Genomic DNA, 27,380 nt, shown 5'->3' with positions numbered 1-27,380 from the left:
CAGCGGTACAGTCCCGGATTCCGGGCAGTGTCCCGCTGTCCTGGGTGGCAGGTGACATACGTCCCGGTTTTAACTGCATCTGCGTCCTTAGGACGCAGATACAGTTGTATCCAGTGGTGGAGTACATTCACTATGTACAGCCAGCTGTGAGCGGCTCGGCAAAGACAGGCGCGATGCAGTGACGTCATCGTGCCTATTTGCACCAAGCCACACAAAGCACAGACCAGGGGAGCAGAGGGCTCTCCTCCAACCGTCGTGAGTATGGGTTAGGCAAGTATTTTTATTTATTTTTTAATTAGGAACTATGGGGCCATTATACTGGCTGTGGGGGGTAGCTATGGGGACATTATACTATGTGGAGCAGCTATGGGGGCATTATATTTTATATTGCAGCTATGGTGCATTATACTGTGTGGTGGCATTACATTGTATGGGGTAGTTATGGGGTATTATACTATGTGGGGGCAGCTATAGGGGCATTATGCTGTGTGGGGGCAGCTATGGGGCATTATACTGTGTGTGGGGCACTATTGGGCATTATGCTATGTGGAGGCCACTATGGGGACATTATACTATGTGGGGCCACTATGTGGGCATTATACTGTGTTGGGTCAGCTTTGGGGGTATTGTACTCTGTGTGAGATGCACTGTGGGGCATTATACTATGTGGGGCCAGCTATAGGGACATTATACGGCGTAGAAAGCCACAATAGGAGCATTATACTATGTGGAGGCCACAATGGGGTATTATACTATGTGGAGGCCACAATGGGGGCATTATACTGTGTGGCACCCATAAAGGGGGCATTACACTGTTTTGGGACACTATGGGGGCATTATACTGGGTGGAGGCCACTATAGGGGCATTTTACTATGTGAAGGCCACTATAGGAGCATTACACTGGGTGGAGGCCACTATAGGGGCATTATACTGGGTGGAGGCCACTATAGTGATCGAATAATGTTTTTTTACTTCTCTAGTGCATTCAACACCATACGCCCAATGTTGTTGCAGAAAAAGTTGACGAGGATGAACATTGGGGTGCCAATGATAAATTGGGTGAAAGATTATTTGATGGGGAGACCATAGTCAGTGAGAATTGTAGATTGCATATTGCATGTCTGATAGTTTGCTGAGAAACATAGGGCCGCCACAGGGCACTGTCCTGTCTCCATTTTTTATACCTCTGACTTCCAGTATCATAGTAAAACTTGTCATCTAGAGAAGTTTTCCGATAACACTGTGATTATAAGATTTGTAGGGGTAGGTGATCAAGCGGAGAATAGGCAGTTGCTGAACAATTTTGTTACATGGAGTGTTGAAAATTGGGGGAAGACAAGAAGACAAAAATGTGGGGAAGACAAAAGAAATTATTATAGATCTAGGAAAGAAGAGTAGGGTTTGTGTCCCCTTTGTTATTGGTGGTCAAGATGTGAAGAGTGCCAATAACTATAACTAGAAGTATCTGGGTGGACATCTGGATCGGAAACTCGATTGGGGAATAAATGTGTATAAGGTATATAAAAAAGGTATGACATGGCTGTATTTTCAACGGAAGTTGTGGTCTTTTAATGTCTGTAATAAGATGTTGGCAATGTTCTATGAGTCGGTGGTTGGTAGCAGGATTTTTTTTATGGGGCTATTTGTTGGGGGAATAATATTAAGAAGACAAATGCAAATAAGTTAGGGAAACTAGTTAAGAAGGGAGGGCAGGTTGTGGGGTGTAAATTTGCTACTTTAATGATGTAGTGGAGTTAAGGATGCTATCTAGGTTCTGCCGATACTTAGGAATGACTTTCATCCATTAAGTGAAGTGGTAAAGGTACAGAGTACTACCATCAGCCACAGATTTGTTCAGCTGCGTTGAAAGAAGGAGCGCTATAGGGGTTCTTTTCTGCCATCTGCCATAAACCTTTAGGGCCATTTCACACACAGTTTTTTGGCAAGTTTTTTGACGCGGAAACCACGCTGCATAATACGCCCAAAAAACGGCCAAAAATGCCTCCCATTGATTTCAGTGGGAGGCAGAGACGGTTTTTTCCCGCGAGCGGAAAACCGGCACACGCGAAGAAGAAGGGACATGCCCTATCTTCGGGCGTTTACACCTCTGACCTCGCATTGACATCAATGGGAGGCAGAGAAAGCGTATTTCTTTGCGTTTCATGCCCGCGGCGCTCAATGGCCTGAAAATCTCAGCGAAAATAGGCGTGCAGACAGAGGAAAATCTGCCTCAAAGCTCCAAACAGAATTTTGAGGCAGATTTTCCTCCTGCAAAAAACTCAGTGTGAACCCAACCTTACATTAAATCACATGCAAGAAGAGATGGATGTGGATTCTGTTAATGAGGATTAGGTAGACTTTGTAGTATAGTTAGTGATCAGACCTGGGTTACTTATTGATGAGGAAGATTTCTTGCCTGGTAATTTATTGACTTTGTATGCTTAAATATTTATGTTTTTAAGTGTATTATTGTTTGTAAGTGCTTTTATGTGATGCTGTAACACAATAATTTCTTGCTGAGGATAAAAAAAAAGTGTTTCTATTCCATACGGGCATTATACGGTGTGAGGTGAGTCTATGGGGGCATTGTGCTGTGTGGGGGCTCTATGGGGACATGATGCTATGTGGGCTAAACTGTGTGTGTGTGTGTGTGTGTGTGTGTGTGTGTGTGTGTGTGTGTGTGTGTGTGTGTGTGTGTGTGTGTGTGCAGTGTATCTATAATGTATATCGTGTGTAAGTATGAAAGAGTGTACTGCCATAACTTTTTACTTTTTCCAGTGACGTGGCCAATAATGGCTTATTTGTTGTTATATGAGTTGTATGTATGGCACAATTTTGGTACATATAATGTAATGAACAACTGTTATAAATTATTTTTAGTGTGTAATGGGAGAAAAAACTATTTCGCCATTGTCTTTTGTTTTAATAGCATTCAACGAGCGGTACAAATGGCATGTTAACATTTCTTAGCTGGTTGCTTTGATTAGGGTGATGCCATAACTTTGTTTTTTTTACCGTCGACACAGCTATTTGAAGAAAGAGTTGTAGTTTTAAGTGGAACCAATTTAGGGTACATAGGACTTTTTGATTAGTAAAATGAAGTGAAGAAAATGATCGGCACCTACATCCTGCACCCAGGTGCAGACAAAAATCTGCGTTATCCACACTAGAGCAAAAAACTCTTTGGAAGATATCAAGCAGTGGTGCTCAGTGTCAAATGAACATGTAGAGTAAAGCAATCATCATAAGCAAGGAGAAAAAAAGGAAGACACAGTACTCACCAAATCCAGATTTTCTTCACTTTATTTTTGTAATCCTATACGATAAAACCACATGAGCTACAAGGACACAGACACAGTACTCCCTAAAGACCGGCACGACAGCCGTTTCACGGCAAATGACGCTTCATCTTGATGCCTCCCATAATGTGTATCACATGACTTTTTATAGCGATCACATGACCGCAACAAAGTTTCACATGTGATAATTAAAACATAACACACAACACAAACACAGAAGTAACAATACAGTTTCAAATTGCAGAACCATTTTTATTTAAACAAGGCAGTTAGTATTAATAGTATCAGTAACTTATGTTAGAATAGTATTCCAATCATTACGATCGTTTAACCCCATAGGGCCCAATGCATCAAACCATGCAATGTATATTGTTTCCAATCTCAACAATATCTCATGTCTATTATGACCTGGTTTAACTTGCATTAGTCCTGCAAACGTCAAAGTGCAGGATAATTAACATTTTATCTTTATAGCAGAGGTTATTAAAGATGCGGCAACACCAATTATTTGTATTTTTTTTATCTTTTTTAGACATTTTCCCATTATCAAGCATTTTGTAAGGAAAAAAAATGGTTCTTTTACTTTTTTTTACATATTTTTTTTCATTTTTCTAAATGCTTAATTGAACTTTCTTTTAAGTTTTATTTAGTCCCTATATGGGACATGAACATCCGATGTCTATATCGCTTCCATAATACATTGCAATATTCCTGTATTGCAATATATTATGCCTGTCTGATAGGAAGTCTAAAGGCACTTTAATTTCCAACTGCACCCGTTTGCATGGATTTCCTCTGGGTTCTCTGCTTTCCTCTCACATGCCAAAAAACCCCAAAAACAAACGGATAAGTTAATTTGGCATTTTGATTGTGAGTCCCAATGGGGACAAGGTATATAGAAAGAGAAAAAGAATACATAGCGCCAGGGCCGGCCTTAGGTTGGATCGTGCCCTGTGCGGGATTCTCTATTGCTGCCCCCCACAAGACAAAAAAATGTAACCACATACACATATATATATATATATATAGGTGGAACTACCAGGGAGGGGGGCTGTGTGACACTACCAGGGAGGGGGGCTGTGTGACACTAACAGGGAGGGGGCTGTGGGACACTACCAGGGAGGAGGGGGCTATGTGGCACTACCTGGGAGGTGGGGGCTGTGTGACACTACCAGGGAGGTGGGGGCTGTGTGGCACTACCTTGGAGGGGGCGCTGTGTGGCACTACCTTGGAGGGGGGCGCTGTGTGGCACTACCAGGGAGAGGGGGCTGTGTGGCATTACCAGGGAGAGGGGATTTTGTAGCAGTACCTGGGAGGGGAGCTGTGTAGCACTACCTGGGAGGGGGGCTGTGTGGCACTATCTACTGAGGGTGCTAAACTTATGGGGGTACAAACTGGGGGCCTAACTTCTATATAGGGGCATAAACAGGACCTAACGTCTATATGGGGGTACAAAGTGAAATTTTCTGCTATTTTACTGCCGCCGTGAGTTCCCCCACAAAGGGGCCTACTAAGTCTTTTGTCGCCCAAGGGCCCACATAAACCTGGAGCCGACCCTGATACTTACCGCTCTCCTGACAGACGTTCCTGCGCAGGGGGCTTCTGTCATCTCTGTTCTGTGTGTACACAGAGTGACTGCAGCGGTGACATCACACGACAGTACATCACCACCGCAGCTAATTACTGGTCTCAGCTGAACAACGCTGAGGCTATTATTAGGCTGCAGTGGTGGTGTACGGTAAACATGTTGTCACCGCTATATACAAACAGAGAACAGAGGAGATAGGTAAGTATAAGTTGTTTTTTTTTCATTTTAACCCCTTGAGTACCCAGCTCATTTTGGCCTTGAGGACCAGAGCCATTTTTTCAAATCTCACATGTGTCACTTTATGTGGTAATAACTCCGGAATGCTTTTACATATCCAATTGATTCTGAGATTGTTTTCTCGTGACATATTGTACTTTATGTTAGTGAAAAAATTTGGTCGATAAATTATTTGTGAAAAACTTGAACATTTAGAGAAAATTTGAAGAAATTTGGATTTTTCCAATTTTAAATGTATCTGCTTGTAAAACAGATAGTAATACCACACAAAATAGTTACTAATTAACATTTCCCATATGTGTACTTTATGTTTGCATCGTTTTTTGAACATCCTTTTATTTTTCTAGGATGTTACAAGGCTTAGAACTTTAGCAGCAATTTCTCATATTTTTAAGAAAATTTCAAAAAGCTATATTTTCAGGAACGAGTTCAGTTCTGAAGTGGTTTTGAGGGCCCTATATATTAGAAACCCCCATAAAACACCCCATTTTGAAAACTGCACCCCTCAAAGTATCCAAAACAGCATTCAGAAAGTGTTTCAACCCTTTAGGCGTTTTACAGGAATTGAAGGAAAGTAGAGGTGAAATTTTCAAATGTCATTTTTTTTTTTACAAAATTCATATGTAATACATTTTTTTTCTGTACCACAGAAGGTTTTACCTGAGAAACGCATCTCAATTTTTATTGCCCAGGTTCTGCAGTTTTTAGAAATATCCCACATGTAGCCCTAGTGAGCTAATGGACTGAAACACAGGCCTCAGAAGCAGAGGAGCACCTCGTGGATTTTGGGGCCTCCTTTTTTCAGAATATATTTTAGGCACGATGTCAGGTTTGAAGAGGTCTTGTGGTGTCAAATCAGTGGAAACCGCCAAAAGTGACCCCCCTTTTTTAAACTACACCCCTCAGGGAATTTATCTAGGGGTATAGTTAGCATTTTGACACCACAGGTATTTTGCTATATTTATTGGAGTTAGTCTGTGAAAATGAAAATCTACTTTTTTTCTGGAAAAACGTAAAAATTTCTAATTTTTGCAAGAAATAAAGGAAAAAAATCACCCCAACATTTGTAAAGCAATTTCTCCCGATTACGGAAATACCCCATATGTGGTAATAAACTGCTGTTTGGACCCACAGCAGGGCTCAGAAGGGAAGGCGCACCATTTGGATTTTGGAGCTCTAATTTTACTGGAATGGTTTTCAGTGCCGTGTCACGTTTGCAACGCCCTGGAGGGACCTAAACAGTGGAATCCCCCCAAAAGTGACCCCATTTTGGAAACTATACCCCTCAAGGAATTTTTCTAGTGGTATAGTTAGCATTTTGATCTCACAGGTTTTTTGCTGAATTTATTGGAATTAGTCTGTGAAGATGAAAAGAGACTTTTTTTGGGGGAAAAAACCTGAATTTTCTAATTTTTATAAGGAATAAAGGAGAAAAAGCACCTCAACATTTGTAAAGCAATTTCTCCTGATTACGGTAATACACCATATGTGGTAATAAACTGCTGTTTGGACCCACAGCAGGGCTCAGAAGGCACGGAGCACCATTTGGATTTTGCAGCTCAGATTTTGCTGAATTGTTTTCTGGGGGCCATGTCGCATTTGCAGAGTCCCTGAAGTACCAGTACAGTAGAAATTCCCCAGTTGTGATCCCAATTTGGAGACTATACCCCTGAAAGAATTAAATTATAATTATATGTGTAGTGAGCATTTTGAGCCCTCAGGTGTTTTATAGATTTTATTAGAATTGGTCTGTGAAAATGAAATATATTTTTTTCCCAATAACCTGTAGATTTAGCTCATAATTTTTCATTTCCACAAGGAATACAGGAGAAAAGACACCCCAAAATGTGTTACACAATTTTTCCTGAGTAGGGAAATACCCCATATGTGGTTGTAAACGGCTATTTGGACATACGGCAAGGGTCTAAACGGAAAAAGCGTAATTTCGTTTTTGGAGTGGAGATTTTACAAAATTTGATTTTGACGCCATATTGCATTGCGCTGAGGTACCAGTACAGTGAAAATTCCGGAGAAGTGACCCCATTTAGGAAACTACACCCCTCAAGGAATTCATCTAGAAGTGTAGTGAGCATTTTGACCCCCAAAGGTTTTGCAGAAATTAGTTCACAGTGGATGTTGCAGATGGAAAATTGCCATTTTCCACAGATATGCGCTATTTCAGTGCCCAATGTGTTGGGCCCAGCTTGTACCACTGGAGACATACGGCCCATAAATTGTTAAGCAGTTCTCCAGAGTACGGTAATACCCCATATGTGGTCATAAACTGCTGTTTGGGCACACTGCCAGGCCCAGAAGGACCGCCATTTGGCTTTTGGAGCGCAGATTTTGCTTGGTAGTAGTTTTGTTTAGTGTTTTACTGGTGTTTCAGCTTATAATGTGGGGGCATATGTAAGCTGTGCGGAGTACATCAGGGTATATGTAAGCTGTGCAAAGTACATCATGGTATATGTAAGCTGTGCAGAGTACATCATGGTAGATGTAAGCTATGTGGAGTACATCAGGGTATATGTAAGCTGTGCGGAGTACAGAGTATATGTAAGCTGACAGAAAAAAACATGTGGAGAAATCCTCCAGCTCACCTGACACACTCCGGTGTGTCGTTGATAGCGCCCGGATCCTCGTGTCGGCACACGGGTAGCAAGTAGAGAAACAGGGAACAAAGGTAGGATCCAGCGCTGAAGGCGTTTAAAATGGAATCGATTTTCCAAGTTTAATCTTGTAAGTTTAAAAGGAAGTCCAGTAGTATTTGGTCCTGGGAGTGTATGAAGTGGAGGGAGGGTGTCCTCTTGGGCCTACGCGTTTCGGACGACGCTGCGTCCTTAGACTTGGCTGTGGTAATGACCACAGCCAAGTCTAAGGACGCAGCGTCGTCCGAAACGCGTAGGCCCAAGAGGACACCCTCCCTCCACTTCATACACACCCAGGACCAAATACTACTGGACTTCCTTTTAAACTTACAAGATTAAACTTGGAAAATCGATTCCATTTTAAACGCCTTCAGCGCTGGATCCTACCTTTGTTCCCTGTTTCTCTATATGTAAGCTGTGCGGAGTACATCAGGGTATATGTAAGCTCTGCGGAGTACATCAGAGTATATGTAAGCTGTGCGGAGTACATCAGGGTATATGTAAGCTCTGCGGAGTACATCAGGGTATATGTAAGCTGTGTGGAGTACATCAGGGTATATGTAAGCTGTGCGGAGTACATCAGGGTATATGTAAGCTGTGAGGAATACATCAGGGTATATGTAAGCTGTGAGGAATACATCAGGGTATATGTAAGCTATGTGGAGTACATCAGGGTATATGTAAGCTGGGCGCAGTGCAACAGGTCATACATAATAGGATGATGTTATAATGGGGAGAATGAATAATAAAATTAATTATCCATGGATCACTGTTTTTTTTATAATTTTTTTACCGGCGTTCTCTGTGCAGTATAAACAACATGTTTACATTATTCTGCGGTTCGATACGATTATGGCAATACCAAATTTATAGTTTTTATATGTTTTACTACTTTTACAAAATAAAAACACTTTTTTCTAAATAAAATGTTTTAGTGTCACCATGTCCTGAGAGCCATAACTTTTTTATTTTTTTGTTGACGGAGCTTTGTGAGGGCTTGTTTTTTGTGTGACACACTGTAGTTTTTATTGGTACCATGTTTGGCTACCCGCGACTTTTTGATCACTTTTTATTCAATTTTTTTGGAAACAACGTGACCAAAAAAGGAAATTCTGCCATTGTTTTTTATTGTATTTTTTTTTTCAGTGTTCACCGTGCGGGATAAATAATATGATATTTTTTTTAGGTCAGGCCGATACGAACGCGGCGATACCTATTATGTCTAGTTTTTTTTTTCTTTTTTTTCTAATTCTAAAGGATTTGATCAGGGAAACAGGGCGATTATTGTTTTTATTACGTAAAACTTTTATTTATTTATTTATCTAAAACTTTTTTTTTCCACTTTTTATTTTACACTTACTAAGGAGACTGGAAGATCTGATCTTCTGATCCCCTGTACAATACACTGCACTACTTCTGTATGTACTTGTGTAGTGCAGTGTATTGTAACTGTCATTTTACAACTGACAGTTGAGCCTATAACATCATTGCAACCATCAGAACCCCGTAATTTTTTGCGGGGGGGGGGGGGCAATGGGGTGAAGAGGGAGCCCCCTCCCTCTGTATCAATCACTTAAATGCCGCTGTCGCTATTGACAGCGGCATTTAAGGGGTTAAACTACAGCGATAGGAGAGAACAGTGATCGCTCTTGTTGCAGTGGGATGTCGGCTGTATATTACAGCCGACACCCGATGAAGATGGATTGCGCACAGCTCCTGTGCCCGCTTCATCCTCAGGGTGTTACTATACGCCCATTTTCGGGAAAGGTTAATAAAAATAGTTTTGTTTTTTTTTACATAGCTTTCTCTGATCTCCTCACGGATCTCACATAAATGAGGAGATTAGAGAAAGTGACAGGAGCTCTCTCCTGTAGACGACGTCACAGACGGCTGTGATTGGTCAGTCTCTGAAGACTGACCAATCACAGCAATCGCCGGCATGGGGGCCTGCTAATTGGTCCCCAGGCCGGTAACAGAGACGGTTAGCTGTCAATGACAGCTGCCGCCGCTGTTATATCACTATGTGATTTCACATAGTGACAGTTTATTCCTTCTCCGCAATAGTACGGCGCAGGTCCGCTTCAATAAGCAGCGTGTGCCGTACTATTGCGGCGAAGGTACGCAACGGGTTAACTCCTCCTGCTGCTTCAACAAAATATTTAATTTGTATTCCGGACAACCACTTTAAAGGCTATGCACACCTTTGAAATCGTGTTTTTTCGTTTTTTTAAATAATCAGTGTGTTTTGTGCAACTTTCTAATAAATACTTTTTATTAAAAACTATTTTTACTTTTTGAGATACAGCTGCTTTGTATTCTGTATATGAGCAGCCGTATCTAGCGCTGAGACCTGAATCCGTCAGGCCAGTGGGACTGACGGGTTCATTGTCAGCAGGTCCTGTGTCTGACACGCAGGATCCACCCACCTGTTATCGATCACATCTAAGTTATGAACCGTCGACAAACAGAACCCGCTGACACTGAACCCGTCAATCCCACTGACCTGGCGGACTCGGGTCTCAGCGCTAGATACGGCTGCTCTGTATACAGAATACAAAACAGCTGTATCTCAAAAAGTAAAAATAGTTTATTAAGGCTCCGTTTACATGTGCGTCAGGGCTCCGTTCAGGTGTTCCATCTGAGCTTTCCGTCAGAACGGAACCCTAACTGAATCAATACTGTAGTCGACTGCGCTTTTGATTCTGTCAAAACGACGGAACCCTTGGAGACAAACGCAAACCATTTTAACCTAATCCGTCACCATTGAAATCAATGGTGATGCAAACGGAAACCTATGGTTTCTGTTTGTTTCAGTCAGGGCTCCGTTCTGACGGAAAGCTCAGATGGAACGTCTGAACGGAGCCCTGACGCAGATGTGAACGAAGCCTTAAATGTAATTCCAAAGTTGCACTAAACACACTGATTTTTATAGAAAAAAAATAAAAAAGATTTCAAAGGTGTGCATATCTTTTCACGTAATCTGAACAGGGTTTAAAAGGGCAACAAATGGTAATTCTGTGCCTATTTGACATTTATTAACACTTTAGTGCCTTTCAGTGCCACCATGGTGCCCATTTGCCACCTATTGCCCCTTTAGCATCCTTCTGTTTGGTGGCCCCTTGATGCCCATTTGCTGCCCCTGTAGCCTTTAGCATCTTTTGTCACAGAAGAACAATAACGGGGCAACAAAGTGGCAAATGGGCATCAAGGGGGCACTGAATAGAAGGACACTAAAGGGGCAATAAGTGGCAAATGGGCACCAAGGTGGCACTGAATCATCTGTCCATTTGCCATTATTGCCCTTTTTAGAACCCCACACCACACTCAAACAAAGTCCAGTCAGTGACTTACCTGCTGGGCGCTTCTGGCAAACGCTGCTTGCTGGAGCTGGAGCCGCCCTGGAGAAAACGTTCCCTCGGTGTCTCCACCAGCCCTGGAAGCGCACAGGAAGCGCGGTGTCTCCTCCCTGTCTTGCGTCCTGAATGATGTCATCACGCCTGTCTCGTCATTCAGGACGCAGGACAGGGTGACCGGATGAGTGGTGGTCGGGGCGCGGGACAGCCAGTATGAGGTCGGTGCAGTAAGTGAGTGGCACCTGACCCGCTGGCGTCCCGAGTAGCGGCCCTGGCGTGGGGCATGGACTCCCGGTGGCGCCCCACCTTACAGTGCGGCGGACGGCGCCCTGTGTGACCGCACTGCTCGCACGTACCTAAGGCCGGCCATGCATAGCGCATTAACCGATATATGATATAAAGTGATTAGATGATCAGTTGCGCTGACCTGGTAGTGTTGTGCTGGGAGCACAACATCTAAAAAGGTGTTCGTCTAGAGAGTGCTGCAGCCTGGGTTCCAAGGACAGGATTCAAAAGAAAAATGTTGACAGAAAAAATTAGAAGGAAAAATTTTGTATTATCCCCTGGTGCAGCTATTACTTCACATCCGCTTATAATAAAGCTTTTTACAGGTTAATTAATTTAAAATGGTTTAACCCTATTCTTTAAAGGCAGTTTGCCATTGTTCTGTACACAATTTACGATTCATATTACCGTATCTATGTACTGAGCCTGGTTCTGTTGCTATATATATGCAGTAGACTTGGTTATGTTACTGTATCTCTGAAAAGACCTTGGTTCTGGTAAATATCAAAAACTGAAGTTGGTTTTGGTACCATATTTATGCATTAGCCTTGGTTCTGGTACTGGATATTTGCACTAGGCTTGAGTTGAGTCTGTTACTGTATCTATGTACTGAGCTTGGTTCTGATACCATATCTATGCAGTAAGCTTGGCTATGTTACTGTATCTATGTACTGAGCTTGGTTTTGGTACCATATCTATGCAGTAAGCTTGGTTCTGTTACTATATCTATGTACGGAGCTTGGTTCTGGTACCACATCTATGCAGTAAGCTTGGATATGTTACTGTTATATACTGCGCTTGGTTCTGGTACCATATATATGCAGTAAACTTGGCTATGTTACTGTATCTATGTACTGAGATTGGTTCTGGTACCATATCTTTACAGTAAGCTTGGCTATGTTATTGTTTCTATATACTGAGCTTGGTTCTGGTACCATATGTATGCAGTAAGCTTGGCTATGTTACTGTATCTATGTTTTTAGCTTGGTTCTGATACAATATCAATGCAGTAAGCTTGGCTATGTTACTGTATCTGTGTACAGAGCTTGGTTCTGGTACCATATCTGTGCAGTTAGCTCGTCTATGTTACTGTATCTATTTTATAGCATGGTTTTGATAGCATATATATGCAGTAAGCTTGGCTATGTTACTATATCTATATAATGAGCTTGGTTCTGATACCATATCTATGCAGTAAGCTCGGATCTGTTACTGTAGCTATGTACTGAACTTGGTTATGATACCATATCTATGCAGTAAGCTTGGCTATGTTACTATATCTATATAATGAGCTTGGTTCTGATACTATATCTATACAGTAAGCTTGGCTATGTTACTGTATCTGTGTACTGAGCTTGATTCTGGTACCATATCTATGCAGTATGCTTGGCTATGTTACTGTATCTATGTACTGAGCTTGGTTCTGGTACCATATCTATGCAGTAACCTTGGCTATGTTACAATATCTATGTACGAATTATGGTTCTGGCACCATATAAGAAAACTGAAGTTAGTTCTGGTATTATTTTTGCATTGGCCTTGGTTATGTTACTGTACGGAGCTCAGTTCTGTTACTGCACCACACTTATGTAATTAGGGGGCCCATAATACCCTTAATCCGCCCCTGTCTACAATATAATATTGAAAACTTTTAGCGTGCTTTCCTACATGTCATTTTGATACAGTTTTCATGCAGTTTTAGGAGACCGATACCAGTAGTGGATTAAAAAAAAAAAACAAGGGAGAAGTAGAATCTTTGCTATATACTTCCGCTCATTTTATGATCCACATCTGGCATAGGCTTTAAAAACATCAAAACAGCATCGAAATGCACATGTAAAACCACCTTTATAAGAGGTATTCATCCCATAATGACATAATTTAATTTTAGATCCCATATACTGGGTCTGCATGAGCTGAGGGCAGAATATAGGCTGCTTTTTACAGCATTTATTTCCTAAATACTCTGAAGACAATGACTACAGTAAAGCGTGTCAGCAGAACAGCCAATGTCTACTGTGCATTCAAACACTGGCTGGCACTATGGCTCCTGTAGGACAACCATGGGCAATAAGAAATTCCCTGCAGCTTAATCACGGATTCCACTAGCTTCATAATATTAAGCAACTGCTAATTATGCAATTTCCTTGTGTAATATTTAATTTAATAATAAACATTGCAGTTGAGAATCTCACTGCATTTGTGAAATAAAAAATATAGTTTAGAGAATTTACGTATACAATATCCACAATATTTTGTTGCCATGGCTCATGACATCCAGTGACATCACAATCTAAGTTCCCTTCTCAGAGTTCCATAAACTGCTGAGGTCACTGAGCTTCAGTTGCCATTGGCTTCACCTACAGTATTCCTGTGGATTTTTGTCTTTTGACTACGATATTTTTGATAACCGCTCTGTTGTTGTCTTTTGACACAACATGGGCGGCAGAAGGAGAGGAAAGAAAAAGAAGGCTACAACACGACACAAAATAAAGAGAGATGGGAGTCCGAGAGGAAAGCAAACGACCTTAGATGAAGGGGAAACAGCAAATAAGAAGGAAGAACTTTCACCAAAGGTTGGAAAGATGGATTCTAAAAAATGTGGTGAGCAGGCTGGTCAAGCAAATCTCGCCAAGAATAAGGTAACTGAGAATAGTCCATTCTTACATGCTGTACAGACGAGATGGGGAAAGATTAAGCGATACATAAAAAACCATACTGACAACATCCTAAAAAAAATGCATGTAACTGAGAGGCAGAGGGATACTGTGGGTCAAAGCAGGATTAATACAGTGAAAGGCAGTGCAAAAGTAGAGAAGGAGGGAGAAACTGGCAAAAAAAGGAAACAGCAGGAAGATACGGGCCCCGTTAAGGATGACACCTCAGATGAATGTAGTGGCCCCAGTATAAAACACAAGAGAATCACTGTCCCTCTTACACTGGATAAGTTTATTCTTCATAGTATCCTTGGAGAAGGATCTTATGGTAAAGTAATATTGGCCACTGATTCCATACGTAAAGAAAGCGTGGCCCTTAAAATTGTGAAGAAGAGAAGCTTAATAGCCTTCAACGAAAACCTTGTAGAACACCTAGTCCTGAGATATGCTCACAAAAGCAACTTTCTAATTCGTGGATATGCTGCATTTCACACTCAAAATTATGCATATTATGTCACCGAACTTTGCCCGTGGAGGTAACTTACATGAATATATAACCGAAAACCTGCTCCCCATGGACGTTATAAGATTTATAACAGCAGAGATCATTTGTGGCTTGAGCTTTATGCACACTAATGGATTTATCCACCGGGACATAAAATCGGATAACATTTTGCTGACTGGGGATGGCCATATAAAAATAACAGATTTCGGACTAGCTCTTTATGAAGTCTATGGAAGTGTAAATGCCAAAGGTTACACTGGAACACCTGGATATGGCGCTCCTGAAATGATTATGGGACAGTCTTATAATGCAGGCGTTGACTGGTTCGCCCTGGGCGTCGTTTTATATAATTTGATATTCCGCTCTAAACTATTCCAAGGAAATTCCATTGCAGAAATTGAAAAAAATGTAATTGACCAAGAACCATCATATGGAAACGTAACTGACCATGCTGCCGTTGATATTATGTCAAGGCTTCTCTGCAAAGACCAGTCGGTTCGGCTAGGTGTGAATGGTAACATAAAAGATCACTGCTTCTTTTCAACACTCAACTGGCCAGAAATAGAAACTGGAAAAACGCCATCTCCAGTTTCAGTTAAGAAAAACATGGATATCTGCATGAGCCAGCAGGTGCCTGCACCAAACAGCGAAGACCTAAAAGAGCCAATTTCTGCTGAGGGACAAGCGTTTTTTAATACTTTTGCATTTTTGTGTCCAGCATGGAGAAATAGTTACCACAAAGTACAGCAATGCGCCTCCCATCATAGTAACTGATCCATCCAACCATCACCCTCCTAAACACAAGACCACCAGCTACTGTTCTCTGCCATTTCATTCATGTGCCATACCATCAGTTACCCATGCCTTCCTTCTAATTGCTGCCTGCCTTCTAATTGCTGCCTAACTTCTAATTGCTGCCTAACTTCTAATTGCTGCGTGCCTTCTAATTGCTGCCTAACTTCTAATTGCTGCCTAACTTCTAATTGCTGTCTGCCTTCCAATTGCTGTCTGCCTTCCAATTGCTGTCTGCCTTCCAATTGTTGTCTGCCTTCCAATTGCTGTCTGCCTTCCAATTGCTGCCTGCCTTCATATTGCTGCCTGCCTTCATATTGCTGCCTGCCTTCATATTGCTGCCTGCCTTCATCTATTTATTGTCAACAGTAAGATCTTCATTCCCATTTCCGAAGGTCATTAATAACAGCGACTGTAACACTTTGGATCATGACATCTTCAATATAGACCAAAACACCATCAAATCATAAAATCTCCTGCTTGTAGTACAAGAGGCGATAAGGACCAGGTCCAGAATAAGGAATCTCACGTTCTTTAAGATGTTCCTTCAACTACGTACTCTTAAAAGCCTAATGGTGGATATCTGCCAAATCGTGCATATACAATGATATGTACAACAACTCCATGTTTTTTCATTATGACCACAGATATTTCTCTGATGAGATGTGTAACTGCATGCGAAAAAATATTTGGCACCATCGCTGAACATTACAGGACCTCAACCACTGGCAGACTTTATCAATGTGCCACAAATATTGATGAATATTTCATAGACTTTCATATAAAGCCACCAACATCTGCTGATGTATCGACATTCAATGGTGGTACATTGTAATGTAATACAAATGGTATTTTTGGACTATTGGCCCATGGAGCCTACCATTAATATACAGAAATCTCCCAGAGATTAAAGAGACTAAGTGTCATTAAAGAATTTTCTAGATATTTTTGAATATACAGAGAAAACGATTAATGTAGTTACACTGTTTTCTTGAACTACAAACTAATACCTTACTTAATAGAACCAAGTCACTTGTCCAGGCCTGGACAATTCAGGTTTCAACTAAATAATACACGCCTTGCTGCCGCATTAAAAAAAAAAAAGTAAAAAAAATAAAATAAAAAAAAAAACAGAAAAAAACAACAACAACAAACAGTATCCATGCCACTTCAAAATAAAATAAAAAGACCAAAAAGGAAGATAAACACAAGGAAAGCAGAAATTCAGCTGACTAACAGACCAATACCAGCTCGTCTTCAACACTCTCCAGAGAAATCACCTCAGATACTCCAAACCCGACAGAGATCCTACACATATAATATTGGAGGTAAGTAAAACAAGAGATTAATACACAGATGAGCGGATGCTGTATACTGTGATGACTTACTGTCTCTGTATCTCAATGACAGGTTCTATGAGTGATACTCCACAAGATCCTTCCTTCTGATTTCATCATTTCTGCACCGCTGTCTCCCAAGATATTGTACAAAAGAACTGAAGCTCCGTGACAGTGTGACAGATCTCACCAGTGGAAGGTTAAAAGAGCTCCTTCAAACTTGGTGACAGGTAAGGCTGGGTTCATATCTGCGCTCTGTGTTTCCATTGCTACGAAAACACCAACGAAAGTACCAGATGCTCGGGTTCTATTGCATGACTAAAACTATTAGCGCCCAAAGGAACCCATTGACTTTAATGGGATTCATTGGATCTCCGTCAGGGTTTCAGTCGTTTTGCCGGCAAAAATAATGGAATCTGTGATGAGGCCACTAACGTAGCCTCAATGTGAACAGCCACTAAGTCCTGCTTCATACACTTAGAAAATGAGAAATATTTAAAGGGGTTTTCCAATACTTCTTTATTTTTTTTCCCATTCACTGCAACACTTCTCAATTTATCTATTAATGCCCCCTGAATATCGTTATCTACATTTTTATTATTTAATTTACCATTATTCTCTTTTGTTTACATTGAGAGGTTTGTTTACCTCTGTGTGTTCGTTGTCTTGCTCTTCTGGTCATACAGTTCCTGGCATGCACCGCTTGTGTCCCAGCATGCAATGCGCCAGCAGCAGGGACTTCCACAGTTCCAGAGTGCCGGGCAGAGCGCTAGTATAAGCTCTGCTCCGGGACTCTGTGGAATCCCCGGACATCACTGTCCATATGTGGACAGTGTTGTCAGGGTCTTACCCAGAACCAGAGTCTCGGGCAGAGCGCTAGTATAGGCTCTGCTCCAGGACTCTGTGGAATCCCCTGACAACACTGTCCATATATGGACTGTCATGTCCCTCGACTTAGGTTTCTATTCACTGTCATGTTATGTTATATGCTCCTATTGCAGTTGCTTTGCTTTATTTAGTTTGTCCCTGCTATCTCCCTGTAGCTAGGCTCTGAGGTAATAGCTCCTCCCTTCTTTCTGTGCCTAGTTGTCTTTCCTCATGGTTCCCATACTGTGTAGTCATCTCCTGCTCAACTCTGGCAAAATATCATCTTTTCACCTGCTGGTTTGTGTACATTACAAGTATTTCAGCCTGAAAATAAACTTCTCTGGAAACTTCCCACGTGCCTCTTCAGCTGAGTTGACGCTATCTGACAGTGTCTTGGTGTAAGTACCGGTTCAATACAGACATATACAGTGAGATTGTCTCAAGGGCACTACAACTTACAGCCTGGTCATGGAGTCAGAATAGTGAAAAGATGATTATATATCTGCCAGATCCAGCTGTATAGTCAGTGTGCAGCTCCTGCAGAGATAGTCACAGACAAGCAACTGCCTGCAGAAGAAATCATCAGTGTGTGTGACCCCACAGCATAGACCCTTCTAGCAAGCTAGCACCCCCACCTCTGTATTATCCACATCCTGTCTGTGAGGTGTCATGTCTGAAGAGAACATTGCACAGTCTTCTCAAGGTGAACAGTACCTACAGTCAGAAGAAAGTATGGATCCTAGTCTGCAGTACAGTGAGAGAGCTAAACGCTCTGCTAAGCCTACATGGAAGGTTACAGAGAATCTAGAAGGTGCAAAACATGAACTTTCTTCTGCTGTCTCAAACTTCTGGCAAAGATTGCTGAGTCACATCTCCACCATCTCACAGCCTGCTCACAATGTTTCACCACTAGAGGGAGCTCTAGAACAGCTTTGTACAGCATATGAACATTATTCACTGAAAAGCCAGGAATATGTTGGCATTTTGAAGAAACTTAATACAAAGGATTCTTTAGAAGAATTTGAAAGCTTCCAGAAACTTAATTTGGAACGAGACAGCCTAGTATGCAAAATTAAGTCTAACACAGAGGCAAGAATCGCGCAATTACAGGAAACGTCGTCTCGCATTTCTAAGTCTACCAGTCGTTCAAAACTATCTTCTAAGTCAAGATCTTCAAAATATTCCACGCTCAGCGAACAGCTCATAAGAGCGCGGGCAGAAGCAGAGGCTACTAAAATACAGGCCGTCTTTGCGCAAAAGAAGGCAGATATGGAAGCCGATGCAGCGCGCCAAAAGGCGGAAATAGAAACTTTAAACAAACAATGCGAGCATGCCACAGCTATGGCAAGGTTAAAGGTTTTAGAAGAAGCTGCCAGGGGAAGTGAAAGAGACAGCATCAGTGTATGTGAAGTGGAGGTAGAAGATCCTCTTAAGCGCACAAGAGACTACGTACTAAGCCAAAACAGTGAACCTGTGATTGCTGCTAATGATCCTGACAGCGCAAATATTTCTCCAGAGCAACGGGGCACAGATTCTTCTGCAGCATTCTGCATCCAAGGTCAGTACAATGCATTACCAATTTGTCATCCTTACCTTTCTCCACATACCACATTGCACCAGAACCCTGCACCTCAGCAAGCTCATTACACAGACGCCCAGGTGAAATCCAATATGCTAGCAAGTCACCAGACTCCTGGCAACCACATAGTTCCAGTTCCATGTGTAGCTAAACCTATGGACTTTAAACTATCTCCTGGATTGAACGCCCGTGCAGACCCGTATTTCCCTATGTCTCTTAGCCAGAACACCGCAAATAATATGATCAGCACTACTCAGCCAGCAATACTCTGCCCAAAGTCAGAGAGAACTGACATGACAGAGTTTGCAAGATACATGGTTCGCCGCGAACTTACTAAAACCGGCCTCACAAGGTTTGACGACCAGCCTGAGAACTACAGGGGCTGGAAATGTGCCTTCAGAACCGTTATTAGTGACATTGGCATTACTGCTGCTGAAGAACTAGATCTGCTGATCAGGTGGCTCGGTCCACAGTCTACAGAACGTGTCAAGAGATTGAGATCTGTCCACATTGAGAATCCAACTGCAGGCCTCATCGCTGCTTGGGAGAGACTGGAACAAAGCTTTGGCAGTCCTGAAGCCATAGAGAATGCTCTGTTTAAACGGCTGCAAGGTTTTCCAAAAATATCTGGCAAAGACAATGAAAAATTCCAAGAGCTCAGCGACCTACTCTTAGAGCTCCAGCTGGCCAAGGCAGACCCACACCTACCTGGCCTCAGTTACCTAGACACAGCTCGTGGGGTAAACCCAATAGTTTCCAAGCTGCCGTACAATATTCAAGAAAGGTGGACTACACTTGGGTCGAGATACAAAAAAGAAAAGCAAGTCTCCTTTCCTCCATTTTCTTACTTCTGTGAATTTATCAGGAACATTGCAGAATCCAAGAATGACCCAAGCTTTACCTCCAGTGAGTCCAGTGGTCCTGGTTCACCCCATCCTAAGTACGACAGCCCACGTTCTAACTATAGAAACCACAGAGGTCCAGTGTCAGTGAAAAAGACTGATGTCCTTCCCACACCCTCATCAGCTCCAGACAAGTACAACCAAGGTGAAAAGATTGAAAATCCTAATCGCCTATGTCCTATTCATAAGAAGCCACAACCTCTCAAGAAATGCATTGGCTTCAGAAAGAAACCGCTCCAGGAACGCAAAGAGCTTCTAAAGAAATTTAGGGTATGTTACCGATGTTGTGCGTCTACTGAACATTTCGCTAAAGACTGTAAAACTACTATTAAATGCATAGAGTGCGGCTGTGAGGACCATGTGCAAGCGCTCCATCCATCTCAATTCAGTCCTGCTCCACCTGCACATTCCACTCCTGCGATAAATCATGGCGGGGAGAATGCAGAGCAAGCAGCAAATCTTACTACTGTATCTTCTTCATGCACAGAAGTCTGCGGAGACGACCTTTGCGACAAGTCCTGCGCAAAGATATGTCTAGTCAACGTATACCCCAAGGGTCAACCGGAAAGGGCCGTAAAGGTGTATACCATCCTGGACGATCAGAGCAACCGTTCACTCGCAAGATCAGAACTCTTTGACCTGTTCAACTTAAAAGGAGATGCTTACCCTTACACCTTGGGTACTTGTAGTGGCATTACAGAGGTCTCCGGAAGAAGAGCCAGTGGACTTATAGTGGCTTCTCTCAACAATCAGGAGATACCCTTACCCACACTTGTTGAGTGCAACCAGATACCATCCAACAAAGATGAGATTCCTACGTCAGAGGCTGCTCTTCATCACACTCATCTAAGGGCTATAGCGAAAGAAATACCAGCCCTTGACAAGAGTGCAGAGATCCTACTTCTGCTCGGTAGAGACATTCTCAGGGTACATAAGGTACGCCAGCAAATCAACGGACCACATGATGCTCCGTTTGCCCAACGCCTTGATTTAGGTTGGGTTATCATAGGCAACGTCTGTATAGACAAGATGAAGAAGCCTACCAAGATTTCCTCATTTAAAACTCACATTTTGCCAAATGGTCGCAACACTTATTTTCAGCCATGCCCACACCATTACTGGGTGAAAGAGAAGCTGAACAACAGTAAGTGGCAGCTTGACCACCAAGATAATATGAACACATTCCTGTCCTGGGATGACAGTCTTGGAGCAACAGTGTTTAATTCTACAAGTGAAGACAATAAGTTGGCACTTGCAAGAGAGGATAAAGAATTTCTCAAGGTTATGGACAAAGAATTTGCTCAGGATGAGTCTAACAGCTGGGTAGCACCTTTGCCTTTCCGTTCCCCAAGACCAAAATTACCAAACAATCTACAGCAAGCAGTTTCGAGATTTTCCTCTTTAAAACGCACCCTAAAGAGGAAACCAGAGATGGAAAAACATTTTGTAGACTTCATGCAAAATATATTTGATAGAGATCATGCAGAACCTGCACCACCACTAAAGGAAGGAGAAGAATGCTGGTACCTTCCATCCTTTGGCGTGTATCACCCTCGCAAGCCTAATCAAATCAGAGTGGTGTTTGATTCCAGCGCTCAGCATGAAGGCGTTTCTCTAAACAACCTGCTCCTCACTGGGCCTAACCTAAACAACAACCTCATAGGAGTACTCATCCGCTTCAGACAAGAACCTGTTGCAGTAATGGCTGACATCCAGCAAATGTTCCACTGCTTCATTGTCAAGGAAGACAACAGGAACTACCTCAGGTTTCTATGGCACAAAGACAATGATGTCAACAACAAGGTCACAGATTACCGGATGAAGGTACATGTCTTCGGCAACAGCCCCTCTCCTGCTGTAGCAATCTATGGATTGAGAAGGACAGCCCAGGAAGGTGAGAAGGGGTATGGATCTGATGCTCGTCAATTTGTTGAGAAGAACTTCTATGTAGACGATGGACTTAAATCCTTACCCACAAGTGAAGAGGCAATCGATCTCCTCACCAGAACGCAGGCAATGCTGTCTGTAGCAAATCTCAGACTTCACAAGATTATCTCTAACAGCCAGAAGGTAATGAAAGCGTTCCCCTCTGAAGATCATGCAACCAACTTGAAAGACCTCGATCTTGGTTCTGATGTTCCTCCTATACAACGAAGCCTAGGTTTGCTGTGGGACATTAAGCAAGACACATTCACCTTCCAAGTGTCAGCCAGTGACAAACCTTTTACCAAGCGAGGAGTTTTATCTGTTGTGAACAGCATCTATGATCCTCTTGGCTTCATAGCCCCCGTCACCATTCAAGGCAAGAAATTGCTGAGACAGTTTACCACCGAGAACATAGACTGGGATACTTCTCTGCCTATTGAGAAACAACAAAGGTGGAAGATATGGAAGGAGTCTCTGAAAATATTAGAACAACTCCAAGTCTCACGTTGTTACGTTCCCAGCTCTCTTTCAGCTGCCATCAGAAGAGAAATACACATTTTCTCTGATGCGTCTATCGAAGCCATAGCTGCAGTAGCCTATCTGAGAATCCCAGGAACCAACAAGCCTCACTGTGGATTTGTCCTGGGTAAGGCCAAACTAACCCCAAAACCTGCACACTCTGTGCCAAGACTTGAGCTTTGTGCAGCTGTGCTAGCAGTAGAGATTGCTGAAGTTATTAAAAACGAAATGGACATTGCAATTGATTCATTTGCTTTCTACACAGATAGTAAAGTTGTGCTTGGTTATATATACAACCAAACAAAACAATTCTATGTATATGTCAGCAACAGAGTAGAACGCATTAGAAGTTTTTCTACTCCTGGGCAGTGGCAGTACATCTCCACTGACCTTAACCCAGCTGATCGTGGAACAAGACCTGAACCGGCAGCAGGCCTATGTGACATGTGGTTGTCACCTCCAAGATTCTTGTATGAGGATCCCTGTTTAATTCCTACCAACACCACCTATGAGATGGTGGATCCCGAGTCTGACAAGGAAATCAGGCCTACAAATACCACGCTCTTCACTTCTGTAATTCCAAAATTGAAGCTGAAGTCACATCGCTTTGAGCGCTTCTCAAATTGGTCATCTATTGTGCGAGCTGTTGCTCACCTAATTCATATCGCTCACTGCTTTGCTAAGGACACATCAGAGTGTCATGGCTGGCATATCTGTAAAGAACACCCTACTGTCGCAGACATCGAACATGCTGAAGAAGTCATTACCCGTTGTGTGCAACAAGAAGTATACAGTCAGGAGATTGACAATATTACAAAGGGTATCAATCTTTCCAAGAGCAGTGCACTCTTTGAACTGAATCCAGTGCTTGATCATCACAAATTGCTGAGAGTGGGCGGCCGTATAGTGAGATCTGATCTAAGTAGCAAGGAACAAAATCCTGTCATTATACCAGGTCGGCATCATATTGCTACACTATTGGTCCGACACCATCATGAAAGAGTGCAGCACCAAGGCAGACAGTTTACGGAAGGTGCCATCAGGTCAGCCGGCTTGTGGATCGTAGGGATGAAGAGATGCATCTCTTCCGTGCTCCATAAATGTGTCAAGTGTCATAAGTTAAGAGGAAGACACCATCAACAACAAATGGCAAATCTCCCAGCAGACCGACTAAGTACGGAACCGCCCTTTACTTATGTTGGGGTGGATGTCTTTGGCCCATGGTCAGTTGTTACACGAAGGACCCGTGGTGGAGTCGCAAACAGCAAACGGTGGGCTGTGCTGTTTACATGTCTCAGCATCCGAGCAGTACACATCGAAGTGATTGAGTCTATGGATTCTTCTTGCTTCATCAATGCCCTCCGAAGATTCTTCTCTATCCGAGGCCCGTCAAGCAACTGAGGTCTGACTGCGGCACTAACTTCGTGGGAGCCAGCAAAGAACTGCAGTTAGACAATTTCTTGTCTAACAATGGGTGCACATGGGTGTTTAACCCTCCACATTCGTCTCACATGGGAGGATCATGGGAACGCATGATTGGAATTTCACGCAAAATCCTTGACTCCATGTTGCTGGATCACAAGTCTTTGCTTACTCATGAGATCTTGGTCACCTTTCTTGCAGAGGTGTCCGCCATAATCAATGCAAGGCCACTAGTCCCAGTATCCTCGGACCCTGATTCCCCAGTTATTCTTACCCCAGCTACGCTTCTTACCCAGAAGATCGGGACTGCTGCAATCCCTCCGGGAATCTTTGACCACAGCGACATTTACCGACGCCAATGGAAACAGGTACAATACCTGTCCAACGTGTTCTGGCACCGCTGGAAGACAGAGTATTTGCACATACTTCAAAGCCGTCACAAATGGCAGACGTCGAGACCTAACCTCCAGGAAGGTGACCTTGTTCTTCTAAAGGATAAGGAAGCCCATCGCAATGAATGGCCAATGGGTCTTGTTACCAAGGTTATGCCTAGTGATGATGGAAAGACTCGAAAGGTAGAGGTCAAGGTGACCAAAGGAGGCTCAGTGCGAGTTTTCTTCCGCCCAATCACTGAACTAGTGCTTCTTCTTCCAAAGAAAGAAGGCACATAAAGGACACAGCCCCCAGCTGGCTGCTAGCTGTGTTATATTTGGAACACCTTACCATTTGGAATATACAGTGGGTTGGTGGAAGTATTGGCAAGTTGCGGCTTCCCCGATCCGAAGATGGGTTTCTTACTTGGAACTTGTACAAGCGGATACCTACTGTTGTGGACTATCGGCAACAGACTTGGACTATAACTATTGTCATTGTTTGCATGTTCCTTTTGTCTTTCAGGTTCCAGGATCCACTACTGGACATTATTCAAGGACATTCTTTCAAGTTTGATTTTATTGTGAAATCTAAAGATTTCAGACGGGGAGTGTCATGTCCCTCGACTTAGGTTTCTATTCACTGTCATGTTATGTTATATGCTCCTATTGCAGTTGCTTTGCTTTATTTAGTTTGTCCCTGCTATCTCCCTGTAGCTAGGCTCTGAGGTAATAGCTCCTCCCTTCTTTCTGTGCTTAGTTGTCTTTCCTCATGGTTCCCATACTGTGTAGTCATCTCCTGCTCAACTCTGGCAAAATATCATCTTTTCACCTGCTGGTTTGTGTACATTACAAGTATTTCAGCCTGAAAATAAACTTCTCTGGAAACTTCCCACGTGCCTCTTCAGCTGAGTTGACGCTATCTGACAGTGTCTTGGTGTAAGTACCGGTTCAATACAGACATATACAGTGAGATTGTCTCAAGGGCCCTACAACTTACAGCCTGGTCATGGAGTCAGAATATGGACAGTGTTGTCAGGGTCTTCCCCCGATCCAGAGTGCCGGGCAGAGCGCTAGTATAGGCCCTGCTCTGGGACTCTGTGGAATCCCCTAACCCCAGCGCCAGAGTCTTTGTGAGAGCGCTTCTAGCAACTGGCCCCTGACATCTGATTTGTTCTGAAGGATTCCGGTCTGCTGCTAGGGGGGAGAAAATTACGCGAAGGCGCTGTGATAGCACAGGAGTGGGAATGCATGGTAAACACTGCTAGTGTAGAAACCACGCATGCGCAGAGGCTAGCAGTGTTTACCACGCATGCTCAGGGACTAGCAGTGTTTCTCTATCAGAAGAAAGGGAGTATCCGGTCCACCACTTCCCTCAGTGTACAGTGACGTCAGGAATGACGTACCCGTACATCGAGCCAGCCGGAAAACGGAACTCAGATTATGGACGGGCTAACGCCAGACGTAAGGATTTTGCTACTAGAGACCAGCGCTGGCATCGGGTGTTAGAAGATTAAATCAAAATGTAAGTATATTACAAATCACATTATTTTTATATGTATAGTGAAATAGAAATTAGTTCATTTCTTTTGGAAAACCCCTTTACTGTTCATGGGTCTGTCTGAAAACTCTCTAGCGGAATATAAAAACATAACAGAATGGTACAACCTAATGCTAGGACTAGACCTAGACTTTTGTTTTCTAGTGAATGATAAATCGCTGTCTATAGGAATGCATTGAATATATTGAAATTCTTTTATAAATCACTCCAGTCAAGAGGTTTGCTACCGATTTATTTTTAATCCCTATATGCTGGGATTTCAGAGCTACACACTTGTCTGAAGCAATTTTGAATAGATACACAATTCATTCCTACGGACAGCGATTTATCGCTCACTACAAAACAAAAATCTATGTCTAGCCCCAACCTTACTTCTATGGTGAACGCAATATGAAATATGTCTGGTTTATTTATCCAAAAACTAAAATATTCTGTTTTATTCGTTCAGCAGATATAAAAATATCATCAAGCGGAGATGTTTACTGGGAGTCAGAAAAACGTTCTCTTCAGACCATCATCAGAGATCTAAGCTACATTTTATTCATTGCAAAACATTTATGTGATCACAATAAATAATCTCCATTCTTACTGTTTAATTTGTTCTGTGTTCATCACTTATCTATGAATATATTTATAATATTGTGTCAAAATATAACATTACCTGAAGAAAACCCTACTTCAGTATAAAATAAAACACTTTCATATAAACTTGTATTACCAATAGTCTCCCATTTCACCAGCTCGGCCCTCCCGTCTCCCGCTACCAGCCATCTTATATTAGTACTGGAATACCCATTTATGTTATAAGGTTGTAGCATTTTGCCTTTTAAGAAAGTTGGTTGACATGGCAATACTGATAGAAAAGCTGGATGACATGACATTACATATAGGAAAGAGGGGTGACATAGCATTACAAATAGGAAAGCTATATATATATATATATCTATATATATGTGTGTGTGTGTGTGTATCGTATTTTTCGGACTATAAAACGCACCTGACCATAAGACGCACCCAGGTTTGCGACAACAGAAAATAGGAAAAATTGATTTAATATTTTACTACTTTTACAAAGAAAAACCTATTAGTTAAAAAAATATATATTTTTCACCACATTCTGAGAGCCATCAATTTTATATGTTTTCATCAAATGAGCAGTGTGAGAGCTTATTTTTTGCGGGACAAGCTGTAGTTTTTACTGGCACAATTTTTTGGTACATAAGATTTTTAGATCAGTTTTTATTTCTTTTTTTTTTTAGCGCGAAGGTGACCAAAAAAAAGTTTCTAGTGTTTTCATTTTTTCTTTTACGCTGTTCACTGAGCAAGTTAAGTTTTTTGTTTTTTTGTCTACACTGTAGATTCATATTGACGACATAGCAACTATGAAGGAACACATATACACATATGAAATTAAGTGGTAAACAAAATAATGTGAAACAAATGGTTTTTATTGTAACTCCTCAATATTGAAAAGGAAAAGATTTGGAATTGTAGAAATCACAGGATCGATAGACATGTTAATGATATGCAA

At 42.2% G+C, this 27,380-nt stretch overlaps 1 protein-coding gene and 1 long non-coding RNA gene across 4 annotated transcripts in view; one reads left to right on the top strand and one right to left on the bottom strand.

Moving 5' to 3' along the window:
* The window catches only part of C5H8orf34 (chromosome 5 C8orf34 homolog), a 392,453-nt gene that overhangs the window by 213,944 nt on the left and 151,129 nt on the right, over positions 1-27,380 (bottom strand). The window lies entirely within an intron of this gene.
* LOC142652596 (uncharacterized) lies at positions 14,551-26,381 on the top strand. The gene is made up of 3 exons (XR_012847869.1): positions 14,551-16,693; positions 16,776-16,932; positions 26,298-26,381. It is a non-coding gene; the product is annotated as an uncharacterized LOC142652596 (long non-coding RNA).

Source organism: Rhinoderma darwinii, chromosome 5, assembly GCF_050947455.1.
Source record: "Rhinoderma darwinii isolate aRhiDar2 chromosome 5, aRhiDar2.hap1, whole genome shotgun sequence".
In the NCBI taxonomy this organism is placed as follows: Eukaryota; Metazoa; Chordata; class Amphibia; order Anura; family Rhinodermatidae; genus Rhinoderma; species Rhinoderma darwinii.
This window is presented reverse-complemented; position numbering and strand designations above follow the sequence as displayed.